Source organism: Chenopodium album, chromosome 5 (genome assembly GCF_948465745.1).
Source record: "Chenopodium album chromosome 5, dcCheAlbu1.1, whole genome shotgun sequence".
Classification (NCBI taxonomy): domain Eukaryota; kingdom Viridiplantae; phylum Streptophyta; class Magnoliopsida; order Caryophyllales; family Amaranthaceae; genus Chenopodium; species Chenopodium album.
This window is the reverse complement of record NC_137838.1, coordinates 19,611,698-19,622,132: the sequence shown is the minus strand read 5'-3', so window position 1 is coordinate 19,622,132 and position 10,435 is coordinate 19,611,698.

The following is a 10,435-nucleotide window of genomic DNA, read 5'->3' as shown; positions in this document are numbered from 1 at the left end:
CGCCCGATCGGGCGAGTGCACGCAAAAGCAAGCTTTAGGAGGAAGCGCGCCCGATCGGGTGAGCGTAGGCTCGATCGGGCGCAGCATACCAAGCAAGGGCAGAGTAAAAAAGGCGGGCCCGATCGGGCGCGTGTTTTCTTAGTAGCTGATTAGTTTAGTTTTAATTCTTGTTTTAGGAGAGGTTTAAATACGATTATGTACGGAATTATTAGTTTTTACCTTCTTTCTTAGACTTTCTCTCTCTACTTAGTATTTTTTTCTCTCTCTTAAATTCTCTCTAAACTTTTGTTCTTAATACTTCTTTTAATTCCAGATTTATTTTTGGTACAATTTCTTCCCTTTTAATTTCAGCTATTTTAATTGCTTTCTTGATTATGCTTTTAATTATTTACTTGATTGGCTTAGTTATGATGATTAGTGAGTAGTTTCATTCTAGGGTTTATGGGGATCCATAATTAATATGAAGGGATAGTTTGTTATTATTAATTATTGATATTGCATGATAATTTCCTATTGAATTGTTTTAATTCTTTGCAATTAGATTATGAATCGAGCAGATGTAATTTGATTGTGAATGTTTAGCAATATTAAATTGATGAATCGAGCAGATGTTGATTTAATATTAAAGGCTAATTTTAATAGGAACTTAGGTCTAGTAAATTGCGAGAGCCTGTTAGATCTATGTTGATTAATAAATTGCGAGAGCCTGTTAATCATGTTATCTGTGCATTGTTAATTATTAATTACTTCGTTCTATCCCGGAATATTAATTATTGGTGAACCTGTGACCCTAGGCTTCCTTATCATTGTTTCTTTTCTCCCTAAACTTATTCTTCGTAGTATAGAATTCATACCTAAAAATATTGGTTACTTAGATAATTTAGATTATAATAATTAATTAGAATCAAAAAGACATGTTTCCCTGTGGAGTTCGACCCTACTTCCCTATCTACTTTAGTTAGTGATTTAGGTAATTATTTTTTATTAGGGGATACGACTTTACCCTGTCAAGCAACATAATAATAATTATAAAAATAATAATCATGTTAAAGCATAATAATAGCAAGATCCTAGGCATGATACTTACAAGATTAATAACAAACCCTAGCATGTCACTAAACAATAAAAATCAAAGATTTAGCCCTAACATGATACTAACATGAATATTAGGAAGAAAAAGAAGCGTCGTAGGAAACACAATTGATTTAAGAAACTTATTCTTTACCCTAGACGTGATACTAGGAAGCATTATTTTAATCATACTTGATATTAGAAATTACCCTAAACATGATACTAGGAATCAAAATAATAATCTAAGCATGATTTCTATATCAAAATATCAATTAAACAATTAAAACACTTACTTGGATGCCTCGTATCTCTTTCTAATAACAAAATACACACGTTAGTAACTTCAAGGAAAATAATAAACAACAGTTAAATTAAATAATTAAAATAGAGAATTAAAGAAAGTTTAGACTAGATTTGGGACCGAACCCTTAGAAATCAAACCTTTCACGCCCAAGGCGAAAGCAACTTCGAATTATGCTAGGTGTGTCTAGTGCTAATGTATGAGGAATTGTGTTTGTAAAAAGCTAGGCTTAGAAAAAGAGAGAGAATCAAGAAATTCTTGATGAGAGTTGGTGGAAATTGATGAGAATTGATGATTGAAAAAGGGGAGATATGACCTCTATTTATAGAGAAAAAAGAGGGTCGAAGAATAAGAAAAGAATTCGAATTCTCAACACCATATCCCCCATCTTTAGCGGACGCTTGGACACTCGGCGATTGTATGCCCTTGTCATCCTTAAACTATAGATTTTGTGTCTGAGCGCCGCATTGCCCCTGGCTTTTGGAAGAAAGCCCTGAGCGGTTTTCATAGCCTCCCAATTGGCCGATTCATCATATAACATCACCCGAAGGGTAGGCTCGTACATCTCAATTGGGAGAACTGCTTCGGCACCATAGACCACAAAGAATGGGGTCTCTCCTGTGGTACTTTTTGCTGTTGTTCATATGAACCATAACACATTAACCAACTCATCGGCCCACAAGCCACCTGCTTTTTCAAGCTTGCGCTTGATACCATTAGAGATCAACTTGTTGTAGGCCTCTACTTGGACGTTAGCTTGTGGTCGACCGACTTAGGAAAAGCGATGATCTATGCCCTGGTCTCCCAACCATCCCTTGAGCTGGAGCGTTTCAAACTAGGGTCCGTTATCAAACACCATTGACTGAGGTACTCCATAGCGAGTAATTATGTTCTTCCACATGAAGGCTGACACATCCGTCCACTTAATACCTCGGACGGCCTCGGCTTCAGCCCACTTCGTGAAGTAGTCAATTGCTACCAACACATATCGCCTTTTACCAGACGCTGGCGTATACGGACCCAAGATGTCCATGCCCCATTTTGCAAAGGGGAGCGGACTACTTATGGCCGACAAACTGTTAGTTGGGTGATGAATTAGGGTTGCGAACCTCTGGCACTTGTCACATTTCTTTACCATTTTCATGGCGTCTGACTTCAAGCTCGGCCAATAGTATCCTAGGTGGGTGGCCTTTTAAGCCAAGGCTCGTCCTCCAATGTGGGAACCGCAATGCCCCTAGTGGAGGTCGTCCAGCACATCATGCCCCCTCTCAGGTAATACACTTCAGATAAGGCTTCACAAAAGCTTTCTTAAATAACTCCCCCTTCTTCATCTCGAACCAGGCCGCTCTCTTTTTCATCAACCAGCTCTCTTTCGGATCGGCCGGGAGCAATCCATCCCTTAATTAGGAAATGATTCCATCCATCCAGGTTGAGCTTCTACCAATAACCTGTATTGGCTCGGCATCAATACTCATCTTTTCCTTCACCTCCCAAAACACTGATCTAGGAGTATCACATGATACCGAGGATGCTAATTTGGAGAGGGCGTCCGCTTGATGATTGGACGAACGGGGAACTTGTTGCAGGGTAAAATGCTCTAGGCCCTTTGCTCCTTCTTTAACCATTTGCAAGTATTTTATCATGGTCAGCTCCTTGGATTCAAAGTCTCCATTAACTTGGTTGACTATAAGCTGGGAATCCGAACTTACATCAACTTAGTCGCCCCTGCCGCCTTACACATTCTAAGGCCAGCCAGCAACACTTCATACTTGACCTCATTATTGGAGGCTTGGAATTGAAATCTCATTGCATATTCAAACTTATCTCCCTCAGGAGATTGACAGATAATCCCGGCGCCGCATCCGGCCACTGTTGCACTACCATCTACATATACTTTTCAGATCTGGTCTCCATCCGGCTGTAAGTCTGGCCGTGTCATCTCAGCCAAAAAATCAGCAAAGGCCTACCCCTTTATAGCTTTTCTGGGATCGAACGTGATGTCGAAGCCTCTCAATTCTAAAGCCCATTTAAGCATGCGCCCACTAGCTTCTAAAGTTGCAAATAGTTTATTGAGTGGTTGATTTGTGTAGACCACAATTGAATGTGCTAGGTAGTATGGTTGCAGCTTCTTTGATGCCATATACAATGCTAGGCCAAACTTTTCAGCAGGGGGATACCTAAGCTCGGTGTTGTGTAATACATGACTGATAAAATAGACTAGAATCTGGTGGTCGTCCCTTTCAGCAAGCAGGACGACACTTAAAGAGTGTTCAGAGATGCGAGATAAATGTATAACTTCTCATTATTGAGTGGACTGACGAGCCGAGGCAATGTATGTAGGTGACTTTTTAACTGCACGAATGCTTCCTCAGCTTCTTCCGTCCACTCGAATATGACTTTCTTTTTTATAGTTTGAAAAAAGTATCGGCATTAATCCCCTAATCTTGACAGAAATCGACCAAGTGCTGCTAAATAGCCGGTCAATCTTTGCACCTCTTTAATTGTTCTTGGTGACTTCATATCAAAGACGACTTGAATTTTTTAAGGGTTAGCCTCAATTCCACGCTGATCAATAAAAAATCTGAGAAATTTATCGGACTCAACACCAAAGACACATTTCTTTAGGTTTAACATCATCTTATGTCGCCTAAGTTTGGTAAATGTTTCTCGAAGATCATTCAGATGGTCGACCGACTCTTTTGACTTGACAATCAAGTTATCAATGTACGCCTCCATATTCCGGCTGAGTTGATGTCTAAAGACTGTATTGACCAGCCACTAGTAGCAGGGGAATTCTTGAGGCCAAATGGCATAACTATGTAACATTATAACTCCTGCTCGATCACAAATGCAGTTTTCTCTTGATCTTCTTCCCATAGAGGAATTTGATGGAATCCGGAGTATGCGTCCATGAAGCTCATTAGGGCATGCCCGGCCGTGGAATCAACTAGGCGGTCGATTTTAGGCAAGGGAATGTTATCCTTAGGGCATGCCTTGTTCAAATCTGTATAGTCCACGCACATCCTCCAAGTCATATTCGGCTTTTTCACAAGAACTACGTTAGCTACCCGATCAGGGTAGTAACATTGCCGAATAAAACTAGCGTCCAGCAGCTTTTTCACCTCAGCTGCGGCCGCCTGATTCCTCTCTTCTCCATGATTTATTTTCTTCTGACGGATAGGTTTAATGACTGGGTTCACAGCCAGCTTATGTACGTCCAGGTTAGGGCTTATGCTTGGCATTTCACTAATTTTGAACGCAAACACATATTTAAATTCTCTCAATAGCTGAACTAACTCATCTCCAAGCAGACCCATAGCTATAGAGCCTACATTCACCGTCCGACCTGGTGGATTGGGGTCAAGCACTACATCTTGGTGATTGCCGACCGGCTGGGGTCTCAGCTCTTCAGGCCGACCGACGATCATTAATTGCTATGCCTTGTCGGACATGGTCTGCTTTCGCTTTTAGCCGACCTGGTATGCTTGGAGTGGGGGTTCTTTCCCTTTTGACTCGGACGACTTTTCATGTCCGCGAGTCGTTGGATTTACAGCTAGCTGATTACATTCTTTTACCATTTCTGACTTCCTTGAATCGAACCAATTTTTTCGTCCAATCGCTCAAACTTCAACATCATCAGAAGAGGGACGATCACAGCCTTTGCAGCATTTAGGGTGGGAAGGTATAGACACCCATTTGTGTCTCCCCAAAACCAAACCCGGTGATGAGTACCTTTCATGTAGAATCATAATCGAATGAAGTGAAAGTGTGGAAAGTTTAGTGTTGCGGATAGTTTTAATTATCTTTTTCTCTTCTCTCTGTTTTTGAAAACTTATTTTAATAAAACAGCCAATCTAGTTTGGTTGGTCCATGATATGGGTCCAATAGTAGTGTAGTTGGATGGGGCTTCACAAGAGCTTTCCAACGATATATTATAAGCCCAATTCCGATGAATATTGAGGAAGTTATGGCCAATTTACCAAATTGGGCTCGGTTTGAGCTTTATATGCGGCCCAATGATCTAGAGGAGGGCCTAATATGATTTATCATTCCTAATGCAATTAGGAATGGTTTTAGTCTTCTAGATTCTTCTAGAAGGTTCTTTTCATTCCTAATTCAATTAGCATTGATAAATTGACTTTTGTTGACTTTTCAGAGTTTTAATTAAAATCAAATAGCATTTTCGAGGAAAAGATACGATTTTATCCTCCAGTACGGCAAACTTATCTGATTTTCGAAAATGCGTCAAAAACAGGCATGGTGCCTGACTCCAGGCATTGGCGCCTAGCACCAGCCATTGGCGCCTGGTGCTAGTCATTGGCGCCTGGTGCTAGTCATTGGCGCCTGGCGCCAGCTCTGTTTTGCGTGCGCCAACCTCGTTTTGCGTGCGCCGAGTGCTCTGTTTTGATATTTTATCTTTTTGGCTGATTTCTCTATAAATAAAGTATTAAAAACTTCGTTTTCATTCACCAATTCTCACGAATTCTCATCAACAATCAGTTTTCATTCGCAATCATTAATTCTCTAATTCTCTAATTCATTCATCTCTTCATCTTTCTCTTTTTCTAAAAATTGCTTTTTACATACAAAATTCCGCATTCACAAGATCTAGAAACACCTAGTCATATTCGAAGTTGCCTTCGCCCTAGACGTGAAAGGTTTAATTTCTGAGGGTTTGGTCCCAAATCTCTATTTCGATTATTTAATTTAATTGTTTGTTTATTATTTTCCTTGAAGTTACTAACGTGTGTATTTTGTTACTAGAAAGAGGTACGAAGCATCAAAGTAAGTACTTTAATGGTTTTTAATGATGTTATGATATAGAAATCATGTTTACATTGTTATTATGATATTCCTAGTATCATGTCTAGGGTAATTTTAATATTAAATATGATTGTTACGATGCCTTTTATTCTCTTCCTAATATTTATGATCGTTAGTATCATGTTAGGGTTAAGGATTTGATTTTTATTGCTTAGTGACATGCTAGGGTTTGTTATTAATCTTGTTAGTATCATGCCTAGGATCTTGCTATTATTATTATGCTTTAATATTAACATGATTATGATTATAATTGTTATAATTTATGATGCTTATGAATATTATTATTATTATTATTTAGATGGTGATTATTTTATTTATGATGATTATTATTATGATTATAATTTTATTATCATGTTGCTTGATTATACTTATTATTTATTGCTTGATCACACCTTTTATTGCATGTTTAAAGGGAATTGGTATTTGTAACCACGCTTAATAAGATAATTAATAATCTTGTTAGGGTTAATATGATTATAATTTCAAGTGATCGCCAATAATAGATTTGTTTGTGCATTAATATTCAACCAACATAGATTAAACAGGTTTAGGGTTAATTCTAATGATTGCATGTTGATTAGAAAGCGCACATGAATACGATCAGAATAAAGTAGAGGCCTATTATTAGGGCAGGTTCAATCTCTTTTAGGTTGGATTTGTACCTTCATCCCCGAACCCTTATTTGGTTCTAGACCTTATGGAGTTGACGATCTCTTGGATCGTTAAGGGGTGTAACCTTCACCTTGTAAACGGTTTACAAGTTTCTAAAACTTGTTGGCGACTCTTTTGCTCTATCTTCTTCCCTTTTGGACGCCACCGTACTTTAGTGTATGATCACAGTGGGGTTCAAGCTAGGGGTTTAACGCTTGAAATTATTCCCTACAGAAGGCCGAGTATGACATTATAGCCATTCGATTCTTTCACCACTAGGAATCAGACGACCATGTCCCTTCCTTCCCCTTTCTTCCCAAATCGGACTGGCAAATCTATTTGTCCGACTAGGTGAATGATGCTTCCCCCAAACCCCACTAATGGATGAGTGATGTCTTTTAGAGTGTCTTCTGGGAACTTCGAATTTTTTAGTGCGGCTAAGATGATAATATCGGACGAGCTGCCCGTATCTATGAGGATCCAACCGACTTTCAGATTGGCTATCTTCATGATAAACACCATGGGGTCGTTATGCAAGACCTTGACCTCCCCTCGATCGGCCTCACTGACCGTTACCTCTGGGAAGGGTTCAACTTTGACTCCCTCAGCTTGCATCACCTTACCAGCTTCCACGCATCTTGCTTAATTCCTTTCATGGTAGGGCCGCCTGCAGCAAAGCAGCCTGATATCACGACAACCAAACAACAGTCTGTTTTGTTACCATCATCTTTTTCAGTTTGCTTCTTCTTTTTCTTCTCAGAGTTATTGTATGTCCGAGTGTAAGTGAATTTTGACTTCAGGACGTACGAGTTCAGCATGCCCTTCTCGGCCAGCTTATCTAGTAATCGCTTCAGATTAATGCAATCGTTCGTGTCGTGCCCCACATCCTTGTGGTAATGGAAATATTTTTTCTTGTTGCGGTACTAGGCCGAGCCTCGCATCGGTTGGGGCTTCTCAAACTTAAACTTGTCCTTAATCTCCATCAGGATTGAATAACAGTCTTTGGTGAACTCATACTGAGGTTAGTACGCCTTAACTTTCTTTGATTTTGGCTGCTGATCATCCGCCACCCAGACTTCTTTTCGTTTCTTTCCTTCCTTCTTCTTTCTGGCCGAGTCTTGCTGAGAAGATGGCTTCTTCTCTGCCCCTTGGCCGGCTGTTCTACTTTGGTGAGCGAACAAAAATCAGCTGCCACTATATAGGCTTCGGCTTTCCGCAGAACACCTACGTATGTCCGAACCTTCTTTCTGACCAACTCAAACTTGAAACCATTATGCCTTAATCCCCGGAGAAATTCTGAGTACGCCATTTCGTCCCGAAGATTCTGAATATGGGCTTTTTCTTGGTTAAACCTTTGGACGTACGAGCGCAATCCCTTATTTTTTCCCTGGACGATTGTGGCCAAATTAATAAGGTTAGTCTTCCTCGGGGGAATATTATATGAAAAGTTTCCAACGAACAACATGCTTAGAGTGGTGAAGCAATTTATACACCCGGCTGGGCAGGCTATTAAACCAGTCCTGTGCCAAACCCTTTAGGGTGGCCGGGAAGTACCTACACCAGGTGGCATCATCAACACTCTACAAATACATCAAGTTTCTGTACGAGGTTACATGCTCCTCTAGGATGCCCGAACCATCATAGGCACCTAGAAGTACACTCTTCACCTTTGTAGGTTGGGGAGATCTAAGAATCTCCTTAGAGAACGGAGGCGGCTTGTCTCCAAGATTAAGCAAGCGCATTTGCCAATCAATAGGCTGAGCCTGCCCGACCAGTCCGCTCAGATAAGCGGCCTGGTCGAATGGCTGGGCGAACTGTCTATATTGTCCGAGGACGTTAGGACTGTGCGACAAAAATGCTTTCAAATTCTGAGGAATCTGATACTGAACAGGCTGAATTGGTTGCACAGGAATGGGAGTCAGAGTACGAGCAGTCTGACTTACACTGGTCCTGGCCGTGTTGGAATGTTGGGAAAGAGAATGGCTAGAGAATTCATCCGGCATTGTAGGGGTGGAGGTCGTGTCCGACTGAGTAGCCCGCTCCCTTCGCTTGTGCCGGATGTAATCCCTGGCATCCTTCCAGCGTTGAGACAGCTCAAGATCCTCCCTCCGAGGATGTCTGGCCTGCCCCCCAGCCGACTGGGTTCTCTCAGGGAGCCTTGAAAGATTCGTCTATGGCACCCGAGGAGTCCGACCACGCGGCCGCCGAAAGGGAGTGTTGCCAGCATCTTCAGCATTTGTCGCCTTGCTCTGATTTCTTCTCTGAGAGTCGTCCTTCTCCCTTCTGGACGGTTGTCTGGAGGTGGACGACCTCTTTTCTTCTAACTCCTTTTGAAGTTTACTCAAGACTACTTTTAAAGAGGCAGTAGTAACTGGTAGATCCTCGGCTTCATGAAATGTGGCGATCAAAGGATCATTAGAATTGATTGTTGTGGTTATATCTTCTATATGACCGTCCTCGCCTGGATGAGGGCCGGTATTAGGTGTCTGACCATCTATTGCCATAACGGATGAGTATCCCCACAGACGGCGCCAAATGTTTCGGGTGATTTTTGGATTTTCTCGGATACCGGTCACGTTCTTCTGGCAATGAGACTTGGACACCTGCAAAATGAACGAATATTCCTTTACCGAAATATCCGCCTCCGACGATCAAGTTAGAGATCTGAAACGGAAAGGCTAGAGAGAAGTTGGAGCTATTTAGTGCTCTTTTTATGCAATGTCGTAATCCACCCCTCCCATTAGAAATGATTGTGGTATTTATAAAGGTGAGAGTTTGTGCCCCTTTAGGGTTTGTACTCTAAGATTCTGTGACCTGATTGGCTGCGCAATCAGGAGATGTCACGTATAATACGGGGGCGCCGTTTTGCGGCTTTCAATGAATATCTCTCGGGATTTGGGCCATGATGTAACAAGGCCTTTTTATGCTGATTTTCAGGTGCTCTTTTGAGCATTAGACACTCGTCATTTTTCCATAGTGACACGTGTCGCCCTTTGACTGGGCCACGTGTCGCTACGGGATTGGACCACGTATATGGGGTAATTTTACCCTAAACATAAAGGGGTGGCGAGGGTTTGCTAGGTGGTTCAATGGTGGGGTTAGGGTAGAAGGGTGGTGGTATAGTGGTGGCTAGGGAAAGGGAGTAAAAAAGCCTAGTGGAGGGTGGGGAATCAACTTAGAAGACTCTGGGGGAATGAGGAGGGTAAAGGTAGACCTGGCAAATTGGTCATTCAGGTCAGGTATGGGTCGGGTCATTTTGGGTCAGGTCAAAAGGTTATCGAGTCAAGTTCGGGTCGGGTCAGGTCATTTCGGGTTTCGGGTTGATTTCGGGTCAACTGATAATCAGGTCGTGTTTCTGGTAACATTTCGGGTCAGGTCAAGTTTGGGTCTGGTCAGTTTGGATTAGATCAATTTTCGAGTCGGGTCAATCTTCGGGTCCAATTTTCGAGTCAACTTCGAGTCGGGTCATATTTGGTCGATGCATTGGGTTAAATTCATCTCTGTTTATATATTAATATAATTTTTGACGAGAAACTCACTATTTTTATTAATGCTACTTTTTAATGGAATCCAGTAATTGTTGGACTT